Source organism: Chiroxiphia lanceolata, chromosome 16, assembly GCF_009829145.1.
Source record: "Chiroxiphia lanceolata isolate bChiLan1 chromosome 16, bChiLan1.pri, whole genome shotgun sequence".
Taxonomy (NCBI): domain Eukaryota; kingdom Metazoa; phylum Chordata; class Aves; order Passeriformes; family Pipridae; genus Chiroxiphia; species Chiroxiphia lanceolata.
The window spans coordinates 3,675,358-3,691,622 of record NC_045652.1 but is presented as its reverse complement, the minus strand read 5'-3'; the positions used below and the strand labels follow the sequence as shown (position 1 = coordinate 3,691,622).

General features: G+C 39.3%; 1 protein-coding gene across 17 annotated transcripts in view; it reads right to left on the bottom strand.

Moving 5' to 3' along the window:
• The window catches only part of RBFOX1 (RNA binding fox-1 homolog 1), a 1,157,213-nt gene that overhangs the window by 701,457 nt on the left and 439,491 nt on the right, over window positions 1-16,265 (bottom strand). The window contains exon 1 of one of the 17 annotated variants that reach the window (XM_032703709.1): window positions 12,476-12,546. The exons of the other annotated variants lie outside the window; for them this stretch is intronic. The gene's annotated coding sequence lies outside the window, so the exon portion shown is untranslated. Of the gene's footprint in view, window positions 1-12,475; window positions 12,547-16,265 lie in introns of those variants that run through there. 17 annotated transcript variants of the gene reach the window in all.

Below are 16,265 nucleotides of genomic sequence, written 5' to 3'. Positions count from 1 at the left end.
GTGCAATATATTAAAAGTAAAAAAAATCAGAACTTTAAAGCTTATTACAAACCCAACATTGTTTCTATCATTTAGATTTTGTTTATAGATCTTGGAGAACCCACAGGGATATAAAAGCATCGTAAGCATTTTACCACTATTCACAAAAAGCATGTGTGTGCATCCCCTCCCCACCCCAGCAGGCAGGCCAAATGCACAGTTCCAATTTTAATATTTATAAATCCTTGAACGTGCTCTTCATCCAAACATGCTCTTCATCTTCAGCCATATATAAAATGAACTCCCGAATCAGCCACTCCCATTAAACATGTCACTTTTACAGAGCCTCTGAAATACAGGGGGGGGGGTGAAAAAAGCCCACCTGGAACTATTGGACAAACAAGTAGTGTGGAAATATCCAGCAAAAATCATATTAAGGAAATTACTTTGAGAAATGGTTATTACTTCATCCTTTTGCCAGTGGCTGTGTGTGTGTGACTTGGGGCAGGTAATAATGTCCCTGTGCTGCTGTGCCCTTTCCATTTGCCATTCTTGGACTATAAGCACTTCAGGTTAGAAAGGGAACTTACATTCTTAAGAGCCTTTATCTGAAAGCCTGAACCTGGAAGACTTTGAACACTGTTTTGAAAGAGGATTCAAAAGTGTCTATGACCTAAAGTGAAAAAAACCCAAATTAAGTCCAGCAGTTTAGTGTCAGGGCACTCATTACCCTGTCAAGTAACCTTGGGCACATCACTTAAAATCTATAAGCTTTTCTTTCCATGTACCACAGGAACAATAGATCCTCCTTTACATAGCAGCAAATCCGGGAGGCCCAGCTCATTAAAGCCTGTAAAGTGCCCAAGATTTTCAAGCTGCAGAAGCCTCATGAAAAGCAAAACCCGATTAACCCCCCCCAAGGAGATGTGCTGGCAAAAATAAGGGTTATGTTCCACTTCAGCACTCCAGAAGGCTCTCTGCTAGGTTACACTGGAATGACAAATCCAAAAGAACATCCAGTGGCCTTAAATCAAACCATTACTGTGAGAAATCAACAACACACGAATTAGTCTCCAATCCAACCTGCCCAAAACTCACTCATTTGATGAGCCCAAGCACTGCTGGCAAAGAAACAGAGACTCAAAGAGACCAAAGGTCTGAGGCCACAAGGCAGGGGAACTGTCACTAGAAGATACATTAAAAAAAAGAAACCCCTCACACCTCAGGTCTGGGGGAAAAAAAAAAAGAACAAAGACTGAAAAGACTTTATGATTCCCACCTCTGAGTGTACAGAGGCTAATTGGAAAGGGTGTGCACTTCCCACTGACTTCTCCATACAATCTTATTTCTACAAGACAAGGATTTTCTCCTTTTTTTTTCCCCCTGTCACAAGTTTTGTTATTCTATGAGCACGACCAGAGCTCTGAGAGGAGCCCCCTCAACTCCCACAGCCAGGATTCATTTATTATGGCAACACAGACAAGTTCCTGAGAGTGGGGCACAAATATTTTCCTCAAATACATCAGGAATGGCAACCCGCATGTGGAAATGCTGAGGACTCAGATTCTCTTTTCTGCCTGCCTCCCAAAATTCTACACCTCAGTTTCCTCATCTCTTGTTTCTCTCTCTGCTGAGACCCCAAATGATGACCCTGCTCAACACCAGGTTGGCCCATTTTGTTTAAGCAAAGCCTTGGTGAAATTCCAGGCCCACTGCACATTAAGGGATCTTGCAGCTGCTGATCTTTCTGCTGCTAAGAGCAAGGCAGGAATATTCCTAGAAAAAAACTCACCTAACTTCACATTGTAACTCACGTGTGACCCACAGGTAATTCAACTCTTGGATGGGTCAATCGTGCAAAGCCAACAAAAAGGCAAATTCAAATATTACACGAGCAAAGACAACAGGATAAGGAGCAAAACATGCTTGCAAAGTGATCCTTCGACACAAATCAGAAAAATGAAAACACGGCAGAATTTTTTGTTATTATTACTATTAATTTTCTAATTTTCATCTTTCAAATTTTCTTCAGAGACATAAAGAAGGTTTTGGATAAGGCTGTGAAGAGCACCAGAAAATTGCATCCTGATGCCTCAGAAGACTGAGAAAACATCCTCCCACTTCAACCATCAAACCCTCCAAAGACTTACTAGCATATCTGAGCACGCAGAAAACACCCATTTTTAGGTGCTCACTGTTTAGTTGTCAAGCATGTTTCATAACAGCTGCATATTTTTTACATAAAAAGCAGGTGTTTCTGTTCTAGTCTTCAAGTTAAGCTATGCTGCTTGTCCTAAAATCTGGATTTGACAAATTAGTTGGGTACTTTAATTTTGGCAGACAACATTTCATTTATTTTGACATTTTTTTGTTTGTTAATTCAGTTGAATAAGCTGCCTATAGTTTTACAGGTGCTGCTCAGCAACAGCAATTCTGTGTCAGCAGCTCCTCGCTACATTTAGATGTCCACTCACGCATGCCTACAGACATAAAAGTTTTATAAATTAATACATTTTCAAGGTGACTTTCTTTAAACAGCTCAATTCAAAGATAACAATTTTTGCCTTCTGGCACTTATTCTAAGAAAATATTCATTTTGCATGAGTAAGTCTGTGTGAAAGGCAAAAAGATGCCACTACTGCTTTTAAAAAAAAAAAAAAAGAGTCGGGGGATAAAAGGAAAGGAAGTTATATATTTTCTAAATTCCTCTATAGATAATGTCATGGGAAATTTGGTCTGTAACTTCAACCAGACAAAATCTTAAGGTCAGCCTTGGGCTCGGCTCAGCAAAGCTCCAAGTCACTGAAGCAGAGGTAGAGAATTGTTCAGGGTATCTTTGTTCACTGCCTCCATCTGTCTGGTGATGTTGGAAAGAGGTTTCGTGGCTGCAGAACAGAAGAGCTCAGAGCACATATCACAGAGGCACTTCAGAACCACCAGATCCCCCTGGGACACAGGGACACCTTGTCAGGTAGCTGCTCCCAAACACAGACACACTTTGTGGCACCAGAAGTACATAAAATTTGGGAGCAAATACAGTTCTGCAACTGGGCAATGACAATGTCATCTTTTCATTCACAGAACAAAGCTGATACCAGGCTCACTCCTTCTGGATAAATGCAGGGAAAGTACAGCTTAACCTTCCTAAATGCCTACAAATTCATGGGGAGAAAAAACATAAACAGATTTCAAACACATACAAAGACAGTTTGGAAATAGGATGAAAGAAGAATGTCATGTTGGATTGCATTCTCTCTTTTCTTCCTGAAGAGCCCAATGTACAGAACACAACATCCATACAATGCCTTAACATTTAGGTTAATGGAGCTAATGCTAAAAATGGCAAAGCACAATTCAGCTGACACACTGGCATTGAAATTACTTCCTTGGCTTATACATCTGCTGCAGAATTTGCCTTCCTGGTTTTTTGTTGTTGTTTGGTTTTTTTTTTTTGGAATTAAGATGCTACAAAAGTGAAAAAAAAACAAACAACCAACTTGTTTCCTTGGAAGTGCTGAACTTGTTCTCAATCCTTATGATTATTGTATGGAGAGTGCCTCGGCCCTCCTGGTGTTATCTATTGTTGCCTGAGTTCACAGCTTTCTCCTCCTTCCAGGAGGTGTTTCATACATCCAGTAAGTAGGTACTTTTGAAAACACCCTCCAATTTGAATGAGATTTCAAGAACTTCAGGCTCTTGAGGTAAACTCAGAACTACTGCACCAATGTAGATGAGATGGGGAAGCCATACAAGGACATACACACACACAGACACTTATATTGCAAATATAAACCTGCAAGTATATTTGCACATGTACATTAACTGCTTGCATATTATTGCAATTGTACTCATTCCATGGTGGAAGTGTAGTTGCTACACAAAGTACAGAATTAAAGAGACACAGACTGGGAATTGTTACATGCAACATTCACAATAAGCCTTATTTTCTCACTTTGCATCACACGAGTCACTGCAAACCATCACCTCTAAGGAAATGATGCCACAGAAAAGTTTAGGAAAATGGTGTTGGGACTACATGTGGGAAGAAGGAAAATTTCTATTTAAATTTTAAGACAATGTTCTTACACATGTGAGAAGCACATTTCAGAGATCCCTCTGAATCCAACAACTGCTTTTCCCTTTCTGTTGTTACCCACGTTGTTAAACACAGATTTGAATCCCCACACACCGCTGGAAACCAGCTCCATTCCAGACAAAACACTGGTGAAACGGTTTATAGTATGTAAATATTGTGAAGATAAAAGTTTTCCCAGCAGTTCCCCTTCACTGTGGGCAGAGTTAGAGCAAATTTCCCTCTTCTCATCCACTGAAGTTCAATTGTTCCTATTTAAAAGGCAAGGGAGCCAATAGACTTTCCAGAAGTATATATCTGAACTACAATTGTTTTCATCTCTTGGTGGCATCATTTGTGCATTAAACATATATGTATGTTCTACACACAGTTGTTCCTGTCTGAATTAAACTTTAAAGGAAAAGTCCTCATGATCATTGCTCTGTGTGCCTCAAAAAGAGAGCACCAGAGAATGTAATGGGAGAGATTAATCCCCTAGAAATAATTAGACAGGTCACCTTTCATTTTTAGTGTATGTAGTCCTTTAACAGCTATTCAGAGAATAAGACTTATGGTTATCAGGGTACGATGATAATCATGCCAAGAAGTTAACTGCTAAGAAACAAATATACTGCTATAACTAATTTTCATATCCAGAGTTTTATTTAATTCCTTTTTCCCCAAGAAATCAGTGTACTCACAGATTTTCACGAGAGTCAGATTTTCATGAGAGTTCAGCTCTCGTTTTGGCACCCAAATGAGAGCCAGACTTTGGTAAGAGCTCAGTGCCTTGCAGAACAGGAACTGTGAGGAACTGAGCTATTTTGGAAATCTAGCAGCTGCTGTGTAGGCTGGGAATATGAAAATTCTGGTCTCCAGCTCTTTTAAAACCTGCCCTTACCTAACTAACAGCATAATAAGCAAGAATCCTAAATCTAGCAAATTACAGCTTCTTCTGCCATCTCCTTTGTCCTACTGAAAACTTCCACTTCCAGTGCATTTCAAGAACTTTGCATTACCTTTATTGGCACCAGGCACTCACTGCCTTCAGGTACAGCTCTGACCTTTCCAGTACACCGTTCTTTGGGGCAAAAAGGTTATTTTTCTTTGCCTAATTTAACAGCAAAGTTACCTCATTACTGGTACTATTAGAATTTTAAGCTGAAATAATGTTTAGCATTTGACTCGGGAGACTCAGAGTGTCACAGCAGTGTAACCCCACTGGCCACTGTCCCTCTCTCCAGGTACAATCTTAACAGCCCAGAAAAAATATAGACACTTAACTCTGAATTTCCTTCATCAACTGCAGTGTGCCCTCACTCTCTCAAATTACAACATTTTAATCTTTTTTTAAACACATAAATGCTAAAAGTTATTAATAAAATATAACTTTTCTGAAAAGTAATAACCTCAGAGTCATCTCAGATGAACAAAAACAGTTCAGAAATGGAACAAGTTGATTTTGGGCTTTGCAGACACTCAGACTGCAGCAGTACATTATTCACATGAAGTACAGAGCACAGACATCAACTGTTCGGCTGAAATACTTAATTTTCAGAATTTTTTCATGACAGATGTTGTCATTCACACCACACAAACCTTCATTCCATCACCCCTTTGGCTGCAGAATCAACTCAAGTATTTTTTCAAAACTTGCTTTTTTTTTCTTTTCCCCATCCTTTTTTTGAGAAAATGCTTTGGTTTTAAAATATATTTTTAAATGAAGAATTGCAGTACCACGAATGATCGCAGAAACCTGATATTTTGATAATTTAATCAAGACTACTCACTTATGATTTTCTAAAGGTTTTCTTAATTTTTTGGTATTTTTTGAGATGAAAAATAGTCCACCAATTTGCATGGTCTGCCTTAACAATTTCATAATAATGACTAAAAAAAAAAAGATGTCCATATATGTAAGCCACCAAGAAGAGAGACAATCCTGGTTTCCTACCAGTAGAAGATGAAATATTCAAAAGATAAGTCAAGAGAGACCTCTAGAGATGTGTAATCAGTGCTTTATATCTTTTTTTGAAAGTTATAGTCAAAAAGAAATTCAGCTGACGTTTCCAGTTTGAGCCAACACTCCGAAATGCTTCACTTGGATTGCACTGACACAACCAATCTTTTATGTTCAGGCAATAAACTCTAGTTTGTGCAACAGCCCTGTGGAAAAAATATTTTGAAGAGATCTAAGGTTTTCTTGGTTTTAAACATGAACTGAAAAGTCTCTAAGCAAATTATATTAGCAAAATTATCACCACCACAAGACATTCCTCATGGTAATTTTAAATACATTTTAAATTTAATTCCAGTTGTCACATAAACAATTATGTGCATTTTGCAATCATGCATCTCTAATCAACTTTGGATCCCAAATTACATTTGTCTGGAAAGTTTCAAGCATTTAACTGCACAGTCATGGACCAGACCCTTCACAGGGACACGAAACACAGTCAGTGCAATGGAATTGCTGAAACACTGGCTGCTCCTCCCCTATTCAGGCCACATGGAATAATAACTACCCTTGAAATTTTCATCAAAGACTCATATAAAAAGAATTTTGGAAGCATTCCTCCTCTAAAAGTTAATGGGAAATGAAAATCCCTACAAACATCAGGACTACGTAGATGAAGTTCAGCATTTCAGCACCTTTGTGATGGTTCAGATTCTGAGCAGGGAAGGGGTCACTTGTGTGCAGCCACAGAATCAGCGAGGTTAGAGAAGACCTCTGAGGTCATCAAGTCCAACCTTTGACCCAACACCACCTTGTCACCCAGACCATGGCACTGATGCCACGTCCAGTCTCTTCTTAAACACCTCCAGGGTCAGTGACTCCACCACCTCCCTGGGCAGCCCTTTCCAATGTCTGATCACTCTCTCTGTAAAAAGCTTCTTCCTAATGTCCAACCTAAACCTCCCCTGGTGCAGCTCAGGGCTGTGCCCTCTTGTCCCACTGCTGGTTCCTGGGAGAAGAGACCAACCCCCACCTGGCTCCAACCTCCTGTCAGGGAGTTGTAGAGAGCAAGAAGGTCTCCCCTGAGCCTCCTCTTCTCCAGGCTGAACAGCCCCAGCTCCCTCAGCCTCTCCTCACAGCACTTGTGCTCCAGTCCCTTCCCCAGCCTTGTTGCCCTTCTTTGGACCTGCTCCAGCCCCTCAATGTCCTTCCTGAACTGAGGGGCCCAGAACTGGACACAGCACTCCAGGGGTGGCCTCAGCAGTGACCCACAGCTCTGTGACTGTGTCCACCTGGTGACCAAACACCTGTAGATCCACACACTGAGCACAGCAGAGCCCAAGGAACAAACACTCCCTACCTACATCCACACCATCCCAGCTTTCACTCCGCCTCTTTCCATCACCACACCCCCCTTGCACACCCACAGTAAACTGCACTAAAGTTAATTTGAAGTCACGAGTGTCGTTTATTAATTTGCCACTTTCCCTCCTCTTTTCTCCTGACAATTAGCTGTGATACATAACCTGAATTTTAATACCAAATTACAAGAGCACTGTATAAGTGACACACTCTAAAACACAGACTTTCTCTTTTCTTTTAGGTAAAATTAAGCTAATCTGCTCTGACAGAAGAGGGCTCTTTGGAACCAGCTAGTGAGTCTCCCAAATATGAAGCAGTAACCCAAATGTCAATTACTTTTCCAACAGCAGACAAATTGCTGGCACACTAATGCAATTTAAGGACAATAATTAGATAACAGGACTACAGAGTGTACCAGGTGACAGAGTTTCTGAGATAATAGAATCTAGTGTCCCACTTCTTAAATATTAACATCATTCCATCCCAGTCAATCGGTTTATGGTAATTTTAAAAGGGCAAAGCAAATTCTTTTTATTGCTAATAATATTGTGCTTTTCCAGCATTAGCTTTGAAGGTTAGCAATTTACAGGGTCAAACCTTAATTCTATTATTTCCATTTTATTTACTTTTCTTTTTTAATCTCTCCTCTTTGAAGTCTTTTCCTATTATAGAAATTTTAAGGCACTTGATTAAAAAAAAAATGAAACCCCTGAAATGGGAGTTCACTGTGCTCAGTACAAAGGAGCCACTTTCATCACAGCACACGTAATCTGTTTATTATACCCATTTAGAAATTCCCAAACTTTTCTTATAATCACATTCTACTTTAATCACATTCTACTCTAAGTGATTTGGTTAACTGTGTGTTAGGTAATCCATGTAACATGTCCAAGATTTTTCAAATCTTGGCCACAGTCAAGCGGCTCTCCAGAATTATTGTAGGCAGAAGAAACCTCACTGCCTTAGTCACAACTTCCCAGATCACTAAATATCTGTCTGCATCACAAATCACCACTGGAATATTCTTCCCCCCACCTTTTTTTCCCCCAATAGTTAGCTGGGGGACTTCTGTTTTCAACAAAGTCTCTGCAATTCTTGGTACCAGACACCTCCTTTCATCCAGAAAACCAATGCCCACTGACACACTAAAATATCTCCACCCTGAGCAGAAAGCCCAGCTCCAGGACAAGAGAGGAATTTACCCAGAATAACATTCAGTTTCTCAACTAAGATCCTAATAAGAACGCAAATTTTTATTCTTTGTTTGCTTTTTAAGTTTTTAAGTGAATAAAGACATAAATTTAATCATGAGATACCCTGTTTCAAAACTTATTTTTTCCCATCTTAAACAAAAGACAAATCTTCAAGTGCTGCATTAAGAACCAGCCAAGTCAAATGACTTCCACAAATATTTGTGTCAGTCTCTCAAAGCCACACTGGTATTTTTCAGTTAAAAAACAAGCCTTGTGAAATGCAGTTTTACATGTTCTGACGTGTTTGCTGACACACAAACGAATAGGCTGCACTCAGTTGTACAGTTTTTGGTCCTTGAGTCCACAGCATTTGTGTCTGGGAAACATTCAGCTTGAATGTCATGACACAGTGGTTTGCTATATGCAAAGGGTGGGGAAAGGATAATTAAAAAATACAGCAAAGCATTGAGATAATTCTTTCCTGTGGGTTCTGTGAGTATAAAAAAAATCTGAGGAGCCCTGCTCAGATATCATTGCAGGACCTCGAAAAAACAGACTTTTCTCACTTTTTGTCATTTACAAATAGGACAAAATTTTTGTTTCTAGTGTGTCCTACTGGCTACATTTCAGCAAACGACAAAAATAATTAACTGTCCTGACTGTAATTTGTTACCCTACTGCTAATGATGGTAATAATATATAGGGCACTACCTATGTACTTTCTCATTTAATCTGAAGCTGATATCAAATGCTGATCAGAAACACATTACTACCTGATTAGCCAATATAATCTCTGCTCATGAATCCCCTGTTATTCCACGTGCATTTTACCAGCTGATCTGTGGATATCTGAACAATTTATCCTGACATTACCCCAGTACTTCTTTCCCACAGGAGAATTCTTGTTCCTTTTGACTGGCCATGAATACAGACTCATGAAACCAGCACCACAAATGCATGGCCCAGTCTGAGGATTTGGGGATCACAGTGGCCATCTCTGACTAAGGGGCAATAACACCTTCAAGATCCTCATCTAGAACAACCAAAAAGCTAAAATACCCCCTTGTTCATTATCTTACAGCTCTGTGACAGAGCCAGGATTTCATCTGCCAGGGCCCAATTCAAATCAAGTCCTTTGGAAATAACACAACTGCTAAAACATGTAGAAAGTAGCACACCTTATAACAGGTAAAAAATAATCTGGACTTACTTTTTATTAATCTAAATACAATTAGAACTAAATTTGACTTTCAGTGACAGTAAAACTGTCCTGTCTTCAGTAAAGGTGGCAAAAAGGAAGAAATCTTGGGGGTGAACACTCAGCTCTCGGGGATTCACGAGCCCCCTCAGCTGTATCTGGTTATCACACAGTGCAGCAGGAAAATTCTTTGATCACAAAGCATTTTGAGGAAAACTGATATTAAAGTAAGTAAATAAACATGTTCCCAAGTCCAGGAGGCCTGATGGGATTCATCCCACAGTTCTGAAGGAGCCAGTGGATGTTATGCCAGGAGCCCTCCCTATCATCTACCACAGGTCTCAGGAGTCTGACTGGAAGCTGGACAACATTATTCCAGCCTAAAAATGGGTATGAGGAAAGACTCAGGGAACTATGGATCTGTCAGTCCAACCTCAGCACCTGGAAAATTTTGAAGATAATCCTGGATGCTACTGAGGCACTGAAGTCATTCTCTTGGGATCTCAGCTCTGCCCACCCTGCTCTGGGTCTCAGCACTTGTTCGGGGCACTGTGATATTCCAGGGATGTGGAGGTCCCCCTAAGGCACTACAATATTCCAGGGATGTGGAGGTCCCCCTAAGGCACTACAATATTCCAGGGATGTGGAGGTCCCCCTAAGGCACTACAATATTCCAGGGATGTGAAGGTGGGAGCCTGATGTCACACTTAAAATGTGCAAAGGAGAGGAGACATTAGACAAAGCAAAGAAATTAAAGAGTCTGTAAAAATAAATTACAGAAGAGACCAGGAATGGGCATTGCTCTGTGGAGAATACTTGGAGCTGATGCACATTTATAGCCCAGGCATGTTCAATTTTAAACCTACTGCTTTTAGCAGTGAAGTGACAAAAAGAAAGAAGTGGAAGGGACAGTGGGAAGGCATAAAAAAAAAAAGTTACCAGGACAGCAATTAGAAAAGGGATAACTTACTATAAGGCATAACAATGAGCAATATGTGCTAATAACACATTATATAATCTGATTTTTTAAAAAATTTATATCATTCCTTTAAATAGCCAATCCCAAATATCTACAGGAAAAAAACCAGCAATTGATACCATTCCATTATATACCTTTCTATTAAAGGAAAGATATAGGAAAGCCATAAAGGCTGAACCCAACAGACAACCTTTCCATGAGCTTTTTCAGTTCCATATGTATTAAGACTGATAAATCATTATTCATTCCTCTAAGTACAAGGGCTTTCTTATTTCTTATGGATAGAAAAAAAAAATGCTTTTTCTGGACAATGAAAAATTCGGTCTTTATTCTTCTTCCTACTCCTTTTCACACAACCCCTACTCTGTGGCCCAGGATAATGAGAATCGAATATAAATGAAATAAAGGCACTTCCATCTACTTTTATAAAGAAAATAAAGTCTTTTTTTTTTTTTGTAATCCAACATCTCATTTCAAAAAGGAAATAGCTTTAAGGCTCACATGCTTTTACAAGTATATGTTTGATTCTACAATGGTAGTCTAAGAAAGTCACATTCCTTAAAATGAAACATGTTGTTTTCAGTATTTTCCCTCCCTCATGATCTCTTTCATTTCAATTATTTCATAAATAACTTTTTTCTCATTAAATACTCCTGTTTTCTCTCTGTAAAATGTAAAATTTTCTTCATTCTGTATTTATAAAAGCATAAAGCAGTGTAGGCTATTTCTAAAAGTCTCCATAGCTCTACATACTATAAATACTCCTAAGTCCTCCCTGACTATTCAGTTCTGAAATAATAAAGCCTCTTTGGAAATAATAAAGTAATAGGTGCCTTCATACACAAGAGTTACATCAAGGAATTAAACTGTGCTTACATTTGTTCACATATTCTTGCTATTTGCCTTAATTTCAGAATAAACTCAAATCTGATGTCTCCTGCTGGGTGCTCCAGTTTCACTGACACATTGCAACTGGGATTTACATCTCCTGTGCTGAGACAAGCAGGTTAAATTGGTTCTTCTGTGACATTTGTGAGTTCTGCCTGGTATTCCTTCCCATGAACCCACAGTGTTCACTATTCCCATGTCTTTGTTCCCCATTCCTGTTTCTCCTGTGTTTCACGGGATCACAGGATGGCTGAGGTTGAAAGGGGCCTCTGGAGATCACAGTCCAACCCCCCTGCTCCGGGCAGGGTCAGCCAGAGCAGTTCTAAACAAACCAAGCCAGCTTCAAAGAACACTCTCAAAAATCTCTGAGTAGAAAAGAAATCAAGTGAGAGAAGAACACAGCTTAGGCTGCCAGGATATCCATGGACAGACACTGAGGATGTGACTGATGGAGTTTGGGGGTGCAGGACTGAAATGCCTCCCTTCCCTCTCTACTTGAGGGCACAGAAATTCTGTTGCCTGCAGGCTGGCAGGAAAGCCTGCAGCCACCTGAGGTGTTATTTAAACATTAGCTGTCAGTGGCTCTTCCAGACAGCAAAAAGGAAAAAGAAATAAGGAGAAAAAAATAAGGTAGATGGTGAAGCAAAAAAATCAACGTAGTTCAGTAGCTGACCAGAGAAAACAGCAGCAGGACTAACAGGGAAAATGGAAATATTTAGGGAAAACTTTTAATGAATTCCATAATGTTGTTTTGAGAAACCACACAGGCACGTGTCACCAGAAAAACACATCTCAAGGAAAAATGGCAAAAGCAGCAGTTTGTGCAGTGTAGTAGGAAACAACTTACTTGGCTTTCAGGAATGCAGAACGGCTGAAGGAAGGAACCGGAAGGAAAAGGGATATCGGGATCCTGAAAATCTATGACAGAGAAAAGAGGGAGAGACAATAATGGATGGTGTAAGATGAGATGATAAAAGGGAGAGCACAGAGGAGAATAAGACGACACGGTGGGAAAACAAAACAGGGATCAGGGTTTACAGATGAATCTGAGCCCAGAATTTATGGAATTATTGTCATAAGATGAAAAAGGGGATGGCACAAACAAATAAGGAGAAAAGCCAGTGACTTCAAACATAAAAGAAGGTAACAGCTGCTCTCCTGTTTCACTAAGTTGGATCATTTACCACATCCATATTTCAAATAGTAATTAATTAAGTTGTACTGGAGCCAACAGCAGCAGGGACTCCTTATTAATGAATGCATAGATCAGATAAACAACTGTGCTGAAGATGAATTTTACTAGTAAACTTTACCATTACCACTTCCTATAAGAATGAAGATGCATAAAACGGTGCCTCAGACACTATTTTCATCAGCAATCAGAAGTTTTTCTATGTGACCACAACTAAATGATTCAAAAGAGCTATCAAGCCTTGCAATACTTCATGACACATGGATAATATTTTAGCATTTCTAAATAAAAATTAAAAGCCACCAAAAAACCAAACCACCCACCAAAAAGCACCACTCCCCCCCCCGACCCAAACAAATCCAAAAAGATGTATTTTTCTACACCAAGCTGTAGCAAATTGGAGCACTTTTCTGAGAATAATCAGAACTCTCTGGCTGCTGTTCAATATGCAAACAAGTCTAATTACTCTCTCTGGCTTGTACCAAAAATGTTTGACTCCTCTCAGAGATCAGTTTTCATATTTGATGATGGACTCTGGAATCCTGGGTTTACATGTTCTGCTGATCCATTTCAAAGCTCCAAATAAATACAAGAAATGCACACCCAGACCTACCTTGCAGGAGATGGGATGAGAACCTTTCATCTAAAGAGTCTTCTCAGCTCAAAACCACCCAGCTGGAGCCTTCCCACTGCTCAGTGTACGTGGGCACTACTCATTCCTTTGGGCAATAGTTACTCCCTATTTTTGGAATTAGGTTCTACTTTCTTGCTCAGAAAGCTGAATTTAGCTGTAAGGCTGCTATTCCATCCCTTTATTAAGCATCTTTCAACACATTCGGGATCCAAAAATTTATTCATCGTAAGGAAGGAGTTTGGGTACCAAACTGTCTTTATGGTTTCTCTCCAAGCTCTCCTCATCCTGAGTGCTGGTATTTAAGTCACCCATAAAGCTCAGAGAAAAGGTCATATTTTTCAGCTTTCTAGGCAGGAAGGATGGAAGGAAGGACAGAAGGATGGAAGGACCTAACTCATAACTGCTTAGTTATCTAAGCTCAGTACCCAACTACCCAAAGCAGATGCAAGAAGTACAAGAGAATCATGTATTTTTTTCTATACAAATGTGTTTCAAATTTTGGAGCTAATAAAAAAGAAATAAGACAGAAAGTCACTAAACAAATTATTCAAATTTTGGAGATAATAACAAAAAGAAAGAAGACAGACAAGTCACTTTGCAGCTCAAAGGAGGAATAAAATTGTGAAGCCATAAAACTGAGAGACTGTGGAGAATCAGAAGTTCATCTTTCCCATCCACTTTGGGGTTCACAGGCTATAGTAGGACAGAAAAAGAATTTCTACCTTGCCCTTAGCTTGGCATGAAAATAACCCAACAATCCACAAAGAACACAACTGTCTGTACCTTCTTTCATTTCTATTCTGTGTAGCTTTAAATACAAGACTTGCTACTCTTTTTTTTCCCCCTGTAACAAAGCATTTCTCTGCATTATTCTTTCCCAGTATCAATCTCTATTTATTAATTGTCAATTTATTTTATGCTATCTGCAACAATTCTTAGTTCTATCTGATCACTCAAAATCCACTTATTCCTAGTGCCATGCCTCACGTACCTTTCATCAAGATTATTAGAATTTGTATTTTATCAAGCCCAAGATCCTCTCACCAAGATCACAGTCCCTGTGCCAGCACAACACACCAGTAATTTAAGATATCCCTGCCCTGCCCACAGAGGCAAAGCAGCACTTTGATTCCTCTTTCCCAGGCAGAGAACTGTGACACTGTAATCAAGTGATCTGCCTGAGGAAAGCAGGGATGCTGCTGAGAGAGATTAGATTGAAATCTAAAATCCTTGACACCTGGCTAAGTACTCATGACAAGACCATGGAGAATGCTGGATCTTTTCACCTCTCTGTAAAAAAAACCCTAAATATAATCTAAATAGATTTATACCATCCTGTATGTTGAAATGAAATGGATATGAATTCACACTTTGCTGGGTTACCTCTACTACTGACTACTTGTCCTCATACTTGTGAAGCTGAACACAATGTGAAAGTATTTTATTAAATACTGTGTAGTTCAGATATTTATTTTTATCCTTTGAAACTGCCCAGTAACACCCAACAGTATCAAACCCTCACTTAGTACCAACCATCAAACAAAGATGGAAATTCCAGCACTCTTGACACAAGTATTTTCAGCAAACCTTGTGAGAAAACTGCTGGCTGGACTAATCCTTCCTCTGACATTTTGGGATATGGGATTAGAAGCCTCTCTAATTGTTTGCTCATGAGACACAGTACTGGTTCAGGTGGCAGCAAAAAGAGAAGTCTGTGCATCCACTGAAATCAGATGCAGCACTGCCAGAATAATTCCCAGTTTTAGAACAGCTACTCACACAGAGGGTTCTGTCATTCCCTCTGTGCACACACCTCCAACATCCAGGGATCTGACAGGGAAAATCCCAACTAATGGACCACACAGCAGAGCTTTAGAAAAAACTGCCCTGTAAGTAAGAGCTATAATGACCAGTCTCTGCTACTGGAATATGTAGCTGTGCCCATTTGCAAGGAAGTAAAACCAGATGGGAATGTTTAATTTACTTTCACTTACCTTTGGCATTCTCTGCATAATTCTTGTGCAAATCCCCTCAATACTCTCAGACTGTTTTGCATAGGCAAGGACACGCTGGCACACAACACATTAATCTTCATATACCTGTTCCAGTTGTGCAGTGCCAATAGACACAATATCCCATAATGATAGAGGTTATCATTTCCCAGCTCCTAATTTGTATCAGGCAATGGAATAAGTCAGAAGTACTGGTGGAAAGAGTTTGTGTCATTGCAAATTACAGTGTAAAGATTTTCCTTCCTCCCAGTTTTACCACAAAGAAAGAAAAATCTGGAAAAATAATAATAATAATTTCTGCAATTCAAAATGCCCAGAGCCTGGACAGCACGAGGACTCATGAGCTGGATTGGCAAATAAATCAAGGATAGAAGCGTAGCCACAGTCAAATGACAACACTTTAATGTAAAAGTTTAGTTCTCAACTTTTTTATCAGCTTTTCACAATGCTACTTAAATTCCTGACAGAAAGGAAATGTCCACTAGGACTAAACTGCAAAAAGGTGTTTTTTAAATGTCCACAAAAATGTGCACGTGAATACACCTATTTATGTAAATAAAATAAATTAGTTCAAAAGTCTTAAGAACACTAAGCAAGAGATTCCACTCTAAATATCTAATGCCAGTAGGAAGTTCACCCTGTTACCTTTTAAGAAAAGATGTTTTGAAACAAAGATTTTTAGATAGCTTCACTTACACCTTAAAGTAGAAAAAAGCTGAGTTATAAATCAGAACTTATTTTATGCGCTCTAATAGATTCAAATGTATTTCAAAAAAAGCGTTAAGAAATTAATTTTGAC